Here is a 9,131-nt window from a genome sequence, read left to right as displayed (position 1 = left end):
AGCCACCCAGGTGCCCCTGTATGTATAGTATTATATGGCGATGTTTTACAATATACGTAATGTACATATTGTGTTTTATATATATGGTAACCACTCTACTTTTTTTGCTAAGCAATTTTTTATATATGTCCATATTGATACACATGGTTTTAATTAATTCATTTTAAACTGGTAGGTTAGTAGTCTCCATTGAATGACTATGGCACAAGCCATGCACCTCCTCTGTTGAAAACAGTGCAGCAGTACAGGAGACTCCTTGCTCACAGTGTAAAGCTTCTCCAAGGGGTGTATGAAGCAGAAGAGCTGCTGCACAGGGCGTGCTCAGGTGAAGCATTACAAGATACTGCCGAAGTACTCTCCACGGCGTCGTCCCTAGCCCCATGCATTCTTCTCTACATAGTGTGAGTGTCCCAACTGCTCAACATCCTCCACCCTGCTTGGATTTGTTCATTTTCACCAACCTGATAGGTGTCACATTGTATCTCACTTCGAATTTATATTTCCCAGATTACCACTTAGTGTGAACATCTTTTCATATGCTTATTCTCCAATTCATCTGGCTCTTAGAATTCTTTCTTTTGCACATTTTCTTTTCGGCTGTCTCTCTCTCTCTCTCTCTCTCTCTCTCTCTCTGCATTAATTTGTAAGAGTAGTTTTATAAAGTCTCTTTAATAATTTTTTGTCAGTTATATGCATGACAGATATCCCCTTCCATTCTGTGACTTGTGTGGGAACTCGAATAGTGCCTTCTGCTGAAAATTTCTTTTTTAAATTCTAATGTAGTCAAATATATCAATCTAGTCCCTCATGCTTTGTGCTTTTTGTGATATCTCTACCAATTCCTTCCCTAAAGTTATACAGGAATTTTCTTATATTTTCATCTAAAACGTTCTATTTTTTTTTTATTTCATATTTAGGCCTTGAGTATACCAGGAATGAGTTTTGAATAGTTTGAAGTAAGGATTCACTTTTTTATGTATGGCTGATTCTCTAGCAAAATTTATTCTCTTCTTTCTTCTACTTGATGTGAAATGTAATCTCCTATCATATACATATACACACACACACACGCACACACACACACACACACACACAAGTCTGTGTCTGGGCTTTTTATTTTTTTCTTTGGTCAAACTGTTAATTTTTACAGTGTGTAATAGGCCTTGAAATATGATAGGAAAAGCCCTTCCATGTTGTTAATCTTCAGTTTCTTTATTTTTCACAATTTGCTGTTTAATGTTCATTTTAGGATTGAGCACCACAAAATATCCTTACATTGAATTAGAATTACACTGAATATATGGATTAATTTGAGGATAATTGCTGTCTTTAAAATATTGAATTCCCTTAGTCATGTATGTTATCTGTCTCTCCATTTATCCCATTTCCTTTTGCATCATTCAGTGTTTCATAATTTTCTCCATGAAGATTCTGCACATTCTTTGTTAGACTTTTCTAACTACCTTCAATTTTTGGTTCTTATTGTAAAAGGGATCTTTCAATCTATTTCATTTTCTATTTGCTACAGAATGCTATTGATATTTTTATGTTGATCTTATGGCCAACAACCAGTGTTGTAAAAATTTACTTGTAAATTATTTTTGATTTCCTAGATAGTGAGTCCTATCCTGCAAATAAGGATAGTTTGATCTCTTCTTTTTTATTCATTTTTCTTTGGACTGTCCTATCTCATTGGCTAGAATCTCTAGTACAAAGTTGAAAAGAAACATTGACAAAGGGCACCCTTGGATTCTTCCTGACTTTAATGAGAATGCTTCTAAGGTCTCATTATTAAGTATGATATTTATTACAGATGACTAGTAGATACAATTTATTAGGGAAACAAAATCTCCTATCCCTATTCTACAATAATTAGAATTAAGAACTGTTAGTATATTTCATTAAACACTTTTCCTCCATCTTTTGAGATGTTTTTATTTTCTTATTTAATCTATTAATTTATGTGGCTTATAATATATTTTTGGCTGATAAGTTATTTTTATATTCCTTGCCATTGCCTTGGTTTAATTTTTACTGATGGAATCAGCTTATTTATGTAGTTTGTTTGTTTTTCAGTTTGAAATTCTTTGCATAAGTAAAAGTGACCTAAAACTTTTTTTTTCTTATGCTTCTCTTATTACTGTCAAACTTCTATTGACATTACAAGGTGAACTAAATGGATTCACTGTTTTATCAATTCTCTGAAACTATTTCTATATAAAAATGATCTGTTCTTGAACATTTGGTTAGAAATTGTCTGTAAAATCATCTGGGCCTGCTTAAAGAGAAGACTTTTGCCTTGGCACTGAATATCTGTAGTAATTGAAATTTAATCAGGTTTTCTATTTCCTTTTATCAATGTTTATAACACATTTTTCTTTTTTCTTTTTTTTTTAAATTTTTTTTTCAACGTTTATTTATTTTTGGGACAGAGAGAGACAGAGCATGAACGGGGGAGGGGCAGAGAGAGAAGGAGACACAGAATCGGAAACAGGCTCCAGGCTCTGAGCCATCAGCCCAGAGCCCGACGCGGGGCTCGAACTCACGGACCGCGAGATCGTGACCTGGCTGAAGTCGGACGCTTAACCAACTGCGCCACCCAGGCGCCCCTATAACACATTTTTCTAGAAAATACTAACTGTATCTAAATTTTCAAATGTATTAACACAAACATGTTCATGGTATTTCCTTATTTTTTTTTTTAAATCATAGTAACTAGTTATGTTCCTTTTTGCTCCTAATAGCACAGTGGTTAAAAGTGTAAAGCCCGGGATCAGACTACTTGAAATCAAAGCCTGGCCCTCCCATTTATTAGTTTTGCAGCCTTGACAAAATTACTTAATTTTTCTGTGTTTGATTTTTTAACAATATTCTGTTTCAATCTCAATCGAGATCGATAGCTACTATCCTTTCTCAGTAAACAGTAGCTCCTGCTCCCTTGTCTTCTGGAATCTGTTGTCACTGACATAAAATCTGCTGCTAGTCTGAAGGCCCTACTTTTGTGAAAATCTTTCCTCCTTTGTAGCTCTTAAAATTTTATTCCTTATCCTTCTGTTATGGGCTGAGAATTTTATATGCCCCTCGAAATTCATATTTTGAAGGCTAACAGTACCCCAGAGTGCAATAGTTGGAGATAAGGCCTTTAACAAGATGATTAAGTTAAAAATGAGGCATTAGGAGGAGCCCTAATCCAGCCTGACTTTTATCCTTATAAGGAGATTAGGACACAGACAGGCACAGAGCAAAGGTCATGTGAAGACACAGTGAGAAGGTAGCCATTTGCAAGCCAAGAAGAGACACCTCAGAAGAAACTAACCCTGCCAGAACCTTTTTCTTGGGCTTACAGCGTCCAACATGGTGAGAATTAATTTTGTTTGTTTGTTTGTTCAAGCCACCCAGTCTGTGGTACTTGTCATGGCAGCCCTAGAAAACTAATAATAATATGTCTCCACAGTTTCAATAGCATGTGGAAGGATGAACTTATTTTTATTCATTCTGTAGTACAGTTTTAATCTGAAGGCTCAACTCTTCAGTTACGGTATGTTTTTAAATCATCATCTTTTGAGGTATTGATTCTCCATGACTTCTATTTTATTCTCTCTGTATTCCCTTTAAAGGTAATGTGAAGCCTTTTACTCTATTCTCCATTTTTCTTCACTTTTTTCCTTCCTGCTCTTCTTTTTCCTTAAGTTTTTTTTTTCATTTTTACCAGATCCTGTTTCATAATTCCTTGCCACTTTTAGTGAAAACACCTCTTTTATTTCTCTTGGAGCATTCTATGTTGATGTCTTATTCAGACTCCATGACGTAGGCTCATGTTCAGTTCGTTGCTTGCATGACTGTATTACTGAGCTTATGATTTCTTTCCTTGTTTTGGAAGTTTGGTGTGCAGGCTCCTTTTCAGTGAGTAGATATCTCTACCCACCCTCCTCATTATTATGTGTCCAGGAAAGAGAGTGTATAGCAAAGCTTCACTACGTTTGAATTCATGAAATAAATTTATACACATAGCATATATATTTTAACAGTTTACATATTAGAGTTCTAAGTTTTATGCCTGAAAAAAGTACCTTATCGCAAAAAAGAAAAGTTTGAGAACCACTATAATCCTCTAGGATCTCCAGCCCCAGGAAATACAACTTTCCTTAGCGAATTCCTTCTAAAAATGCTATAGGTAGTGTGTTAGTCTCATTTCAGCCAGGGAGAAGTTCAAGGTTCCTCCCACTTGGGGCCACTGTCTTCTGAGGAGGGGACATGACAACATTGTGCTGAGGAGTTTCTACACACAACAACATCCAACAGCGGCAGCTAGAGATTTCTGTAGGTCCGGTCTCGTTTCTCTTTCATGAGCACAGCACTCTCTCCCTTGTGAGCCCGTCGTTGGGATTATGCTTTCTTGGCTCTTATTCTTATTTGTACTTATTCTACCTTGAGTTGTCCTTCAGCTTTTCATATTCCACCTGAACCTAGACCAGCAAAGGGCATACTCACAGCTGACACCTGTGCCGGCCCACTGGGATTTGCGATCAGAGCCCTCTGGCAACAAACAGGGTCCATTTGCCCATACTCTTTGCTCTTCTCTCTTTAAAACCTACAGGAGCAATTGTGATGGGGGTTTAGACTTAAATGTTCAATTTTTATTCCCAGCTATCTACAAAAGTCTTATTCTAAGCAAACACATTTGCCTTAGAGACCGAACCAAAAGTCACCCCCTAATTCCCTGCCTGCTCACTTCCTCCCTCAGGGATATAGCGGAGCACCTGAGGAGTACTTGGTCCAGAACTTTTCCAGGTCGTGGAAAAAAGATTTCAAATCCCCCCCCACCCCCACCCCAATGCAGGGTTCTGGCAGGGCCACTGCAGTGAGATGACTACGGACAGGCTGTGAGGCTCCCTGCCTCTTGATTCCTCACTCTCAGATCAAGGAGTTGCTAAGAGCTTCTAGTCCTTTTAAAATGCCCTCAATTATTCATCCCATGAACAGAACTAAATAAGTTACTTTCACAGAAGTATTCTGGTTTTCATTAACATTATCCCACAATGCTCTCCAGCCCCCTAATCTCTCTCTGGACTCCAACAATCTTCTCTTCCCAGAAAGTATCCATGAGGTATACACAAATCTCTAAACACACTGCCAAGAACTTCCCGCATTCCTCCAAAACACTCAAAACCTCCTACAGTTTCCCCATAGTCTGATCCTGCTCCTCTGATCTCATCTCACGTGAAAATTCACAAGACACTCTGCAGAACCACACCTGCCACCCCGAGCAGGCACAGAGACAGGGAGGACATGGTCAGGGACATGGTCTGTGAGAAACAAGGGAGAGAAAAGTACTGTCTGAACCCCAAACTGTTCATTACGCCAAACCTGTAAGCAGAGGTGGTAGCGTCTCCCTGTCTGTGATTGCTGGGAGAACTGGTGACGTGACATAAGTGCTTAGCGGTGGGACTGATGCAGAGAAGGAGCTCAGAAAATGGTATTATTGATGATAATAATAATGATGATAATAATAATCATAATATTGATGATAATTGGTAATAATACCAATAATAATGGTATTATTAATGGTATAATGGCCCCCCCAACCGGGGGCCCTTTGCCATATAATAGAATGGGGGACTGGACAGTCCTCAGAGCAGAGCTACCTGTCTGTGCTGGAGAGAACATTTAGCCAGCCTATGTTACACGCTTCCTATCTGCCAGTCACTCTTGTAAGGACTTTGTATAAGTGGTTATTATCTGCCACCTTACAGGCGATGTTTTCAGGGCACAGAGTGGTTTATCAATCAGCCAGAGCCACCCAGCTAGAAACTTCAGAGACTTGTCAAGGCTAAGAAAATGGGGTGCGGATGCCAAAGTACATAAAACTATGTGCAGAAGATTACCAAAAGTAGAACTATGTGAGGGGCTGAGTTTCATTTGGAGACAGAAAGGAATTAGGGCTAAGGAGTGGCCCAGATGGTTATGACATAGAAGACTTAGATATTTGGGTCAAAAATCAAGCGTTGTAGGAATGTATGTAAATGTGAAAAGGCAGCTGGGAATGTAAACACAGGAATACACATAGGTACAATCTGATCAGAGCATAAGTAATGGCAAAAGAGTTCAGTTTTGAGTCATTCTGGGCTAAATTTGCTTTAACTGTAAGACAAGGGATGATATGTACCATATTCAGTCTGAGAAAAATGCAAGTTTTGCAGACCAATTAAAATTTTTACAACATAATCAATTTCAGAAAACTTATGAGATTACTCATGAATATTTATGAAGGATCTCTAGTAGTTGTATTCCTGAACTTTAAAAGTTACATCACAGCTTTTAATTTTTTTCTAAAATGCAGACAAACTACTCATTATTCAGTGTGCTTTTCTTGTGTGTACGATCTGAATGCTGATCTCAAGTCAAACCTCCAAGTCTTTTCCCATTACCCTAAGTCCCCAGCAAGCACAGGATCATGCCAGGCACAGCTGAACCGACACGGCAGAACCAGGCAGACTCGGGGGGCTGGGCTGGAACTGGCCCTGCCAGGTGACGTGGGCAGTCACCCTGCCACTTGGGATGGGGAGACGCTCATTTCAGGAGGCAGAGTGTGGTGTCCAGGCAACAGACAAGGGTGTGGTTTGTAGAGCTACCAGTATCGGGAAGCCTCATCAGGGAGGCCCAACGCGGAGGTGCCCCAAGAGGAGACAGAGCAGAGCTACTGGGGACCAAGAAGGGGTGGTGGGTAGCATTTGGCAATCACGGCAGGCATTGAGCATAAGAAAGGACTGCCTTCCCACCCAAGTGTTGTGTCTAGGAGCCAAGACCCAGATGTGACTGAACTGCCATCTCAGCAAGGGGCTCCCTGATCTTGGGCAAGTTACCCGTTCAACCTCTTTGAACCTCAGTTTATCTACTTATAAATGGGAATATTATCTATAAAGTGTCTGTAAAGATTAGGTAGGATGATGTATGTAAAGCACTTAGCTTCCTGGCACATAATAGGTACCTAATATATGTTAGCTCTATCATCATTATTATTGCTATTATTATTATTATTATTGATCATCAGAGGCTCTGTCACCTGTCTGTGATTAGTAAAAGGCCCTAGGCACTGGAAAGTAAACCAGCAAAAACAGGAGAGAACTCAGCTTTAGAGGAACCAGGGTTCTAGGCAACTTTGATCAGGAGTCGGGTAAATGGGAACAAGAAGGTCTGGAAATAGTTTTCAGAGCTGGGACACAGGCTCGAAGCCAGACTCGAAGCCAGACCAGCCGAAACGGTGACTTGCCTCAGAGCCTCAGAGCCTCAGAGCCTCAGAGCTCTGGTACCGAGCCTCAGAGCCTGGGGTGGATCTTCTTCATGCCTCTGTCTAGGGTCAGGGTTAGTTGTAGAGAGGGAGCAACAGGGCTGGGCTGGCAGGGGGTGGAGAGAAGCCTTAGAAGACAGTAAAGAATAGAAATGGAAGCAGATGGAACTGAGCAAGACACGTACCTTCCCCAGGCTATTTTACTTCTTCTGCACAGTGCACTCACTGTGCAACTGGATTCGATTATCCACAATTGATAGAACAATAGACGTGCAGCATTTGTTTCCTCTGGGGACATGCATCACAGGATTTCAGATCAAGTTTTACAGTAAGGAAGTAACCATGAAAATGTGGGTGTCCCAGATCTCTGCTTTCCAAAAAATGTTATGTCTTCCAGACATGGTAGATTCATGAGTGGACATCAGAAGTTCATTTTCAAGTGCATATTTACTTGATTCTGTGCCCATAGGAAAGACTGCAATTAACTTAAAGTGAAAAGTTTTGAGGAGTTCCAAGGACATAGCATTTCTCTTAGAAAGGCCTGTGTCTTTAACAGAGTAGGCTCATAAACAGCCCCAGGCCAGTGCCGAGTGCTCCAGAATCACAAGACTTTCCTTATGAAGTGTCAGCCTGGTTGGGTCAAGTCCTCAAGACAGACATAATTATCTCTAGCACAATGCTATTTCATACCAATACCATATATAGCTTTGGGTTTAGGCTCAGGAAAGAGCATGCCGTGGTTTGGGGCCCCAAGGAGAGTGTGTGATTACAAAGACCACTCCCTTACACCTTTTAATTTTTTTTTTTTTTTTACAATTCCCCAGAACAAATATATAATGGTTTTCTGGCTGTCTAGCAAGAAACCTGGTGCCCCCTAAGCTTTCCTGGCATAGCCTCTGAAAATTTTTAAGATGAGCTGAAGTCAAGGAAAAACCGATCCGGGTAATTAAAAGACACATAAACAAAAGATCACTAACCAAAATGACTTGAAACCCTTCAGTAAAATCATTATAAACTCTGCTTTGAGGAGAAAAAAAAAAACAATAAAATATTATACCAAGTAGACACATTATTGCATTAAATGTAATCTCAGAGCTGTGAGCTTTCCCAATTCTGTTTCTATAATTCCCTCTAACTTTGTTATTTTTAGCTTGACAAAAGCCCTGATGAGCCAGTCCTCAAAACCATGATCCTTTTTACAGTCAGGGAAAGTGACACAACGTCACAAGTTAAAATGGGACCCACCCCACCACAAAATCCAAAGAGAACCCGCTCTTTCTTGTACACCATGTATACGCACACACATACACACACACAATCGCAACAATCTTTCACCTTTCTCCACTGAGCTGAGTGTATTGGTTTGTCTAACAAGGGCAAGTTCTTGAGCAGGAATAGAGAGTTTGCTTTTTGTGGAACAGAGGAAGAAGCTATCATGTGGCAAGAGAGAACAGCAAGGAGGTCTCACGTATTCTACCAGCAAAGGGAGGAATACACAAAAGTCTCTCATTCCCACCTACTTCGAGGGCCCCATAGTCCATGGGCCAGGGAAAAGCCAGCCTTTGAATCCAATATTGCCCCAGGTCACCATTGCCTCAGTCCACCACTGGGAAGACCAAAGCCAGTCCGAAAGTTAGTAGGGTGAGGCCAACGGACATCTCACTTATGACTAATAGGAAGAGAAGTTTTCCCAAACTGTAAAGTTCCTCAGTGAAGCCAGATAGGAAAATCACCAGTAACAGAAATAGTGAACTTGGTTTGGAGGGTTTCCAAGGAAAGTCAAATATTTGCTGAGATTCACTATGAGCCGTAGACTATACTTGTCCCTTTACATGGCTATGTT

Source organism: Prionailurus bengalensis, chromosome B4, assembly GCF_016509475.1.
Source record: "Prionailurus bengalensis isolate Pbe53 chromosome B4, Fcat_Pben_1.1_paternal_pri, whole genome shotgun sequence".
NCBI classification, from domain to species: Eukaryota; Metazoa; Chordata; class Mammalia; order Carnivora; family Felidae; genus Prionailurus; species Prionailurus bengalensis.
The sequence above is the reverse complement of the archived record's forward strand: the minus strand, read 5'-3'. Positions refer to the sequence as shown.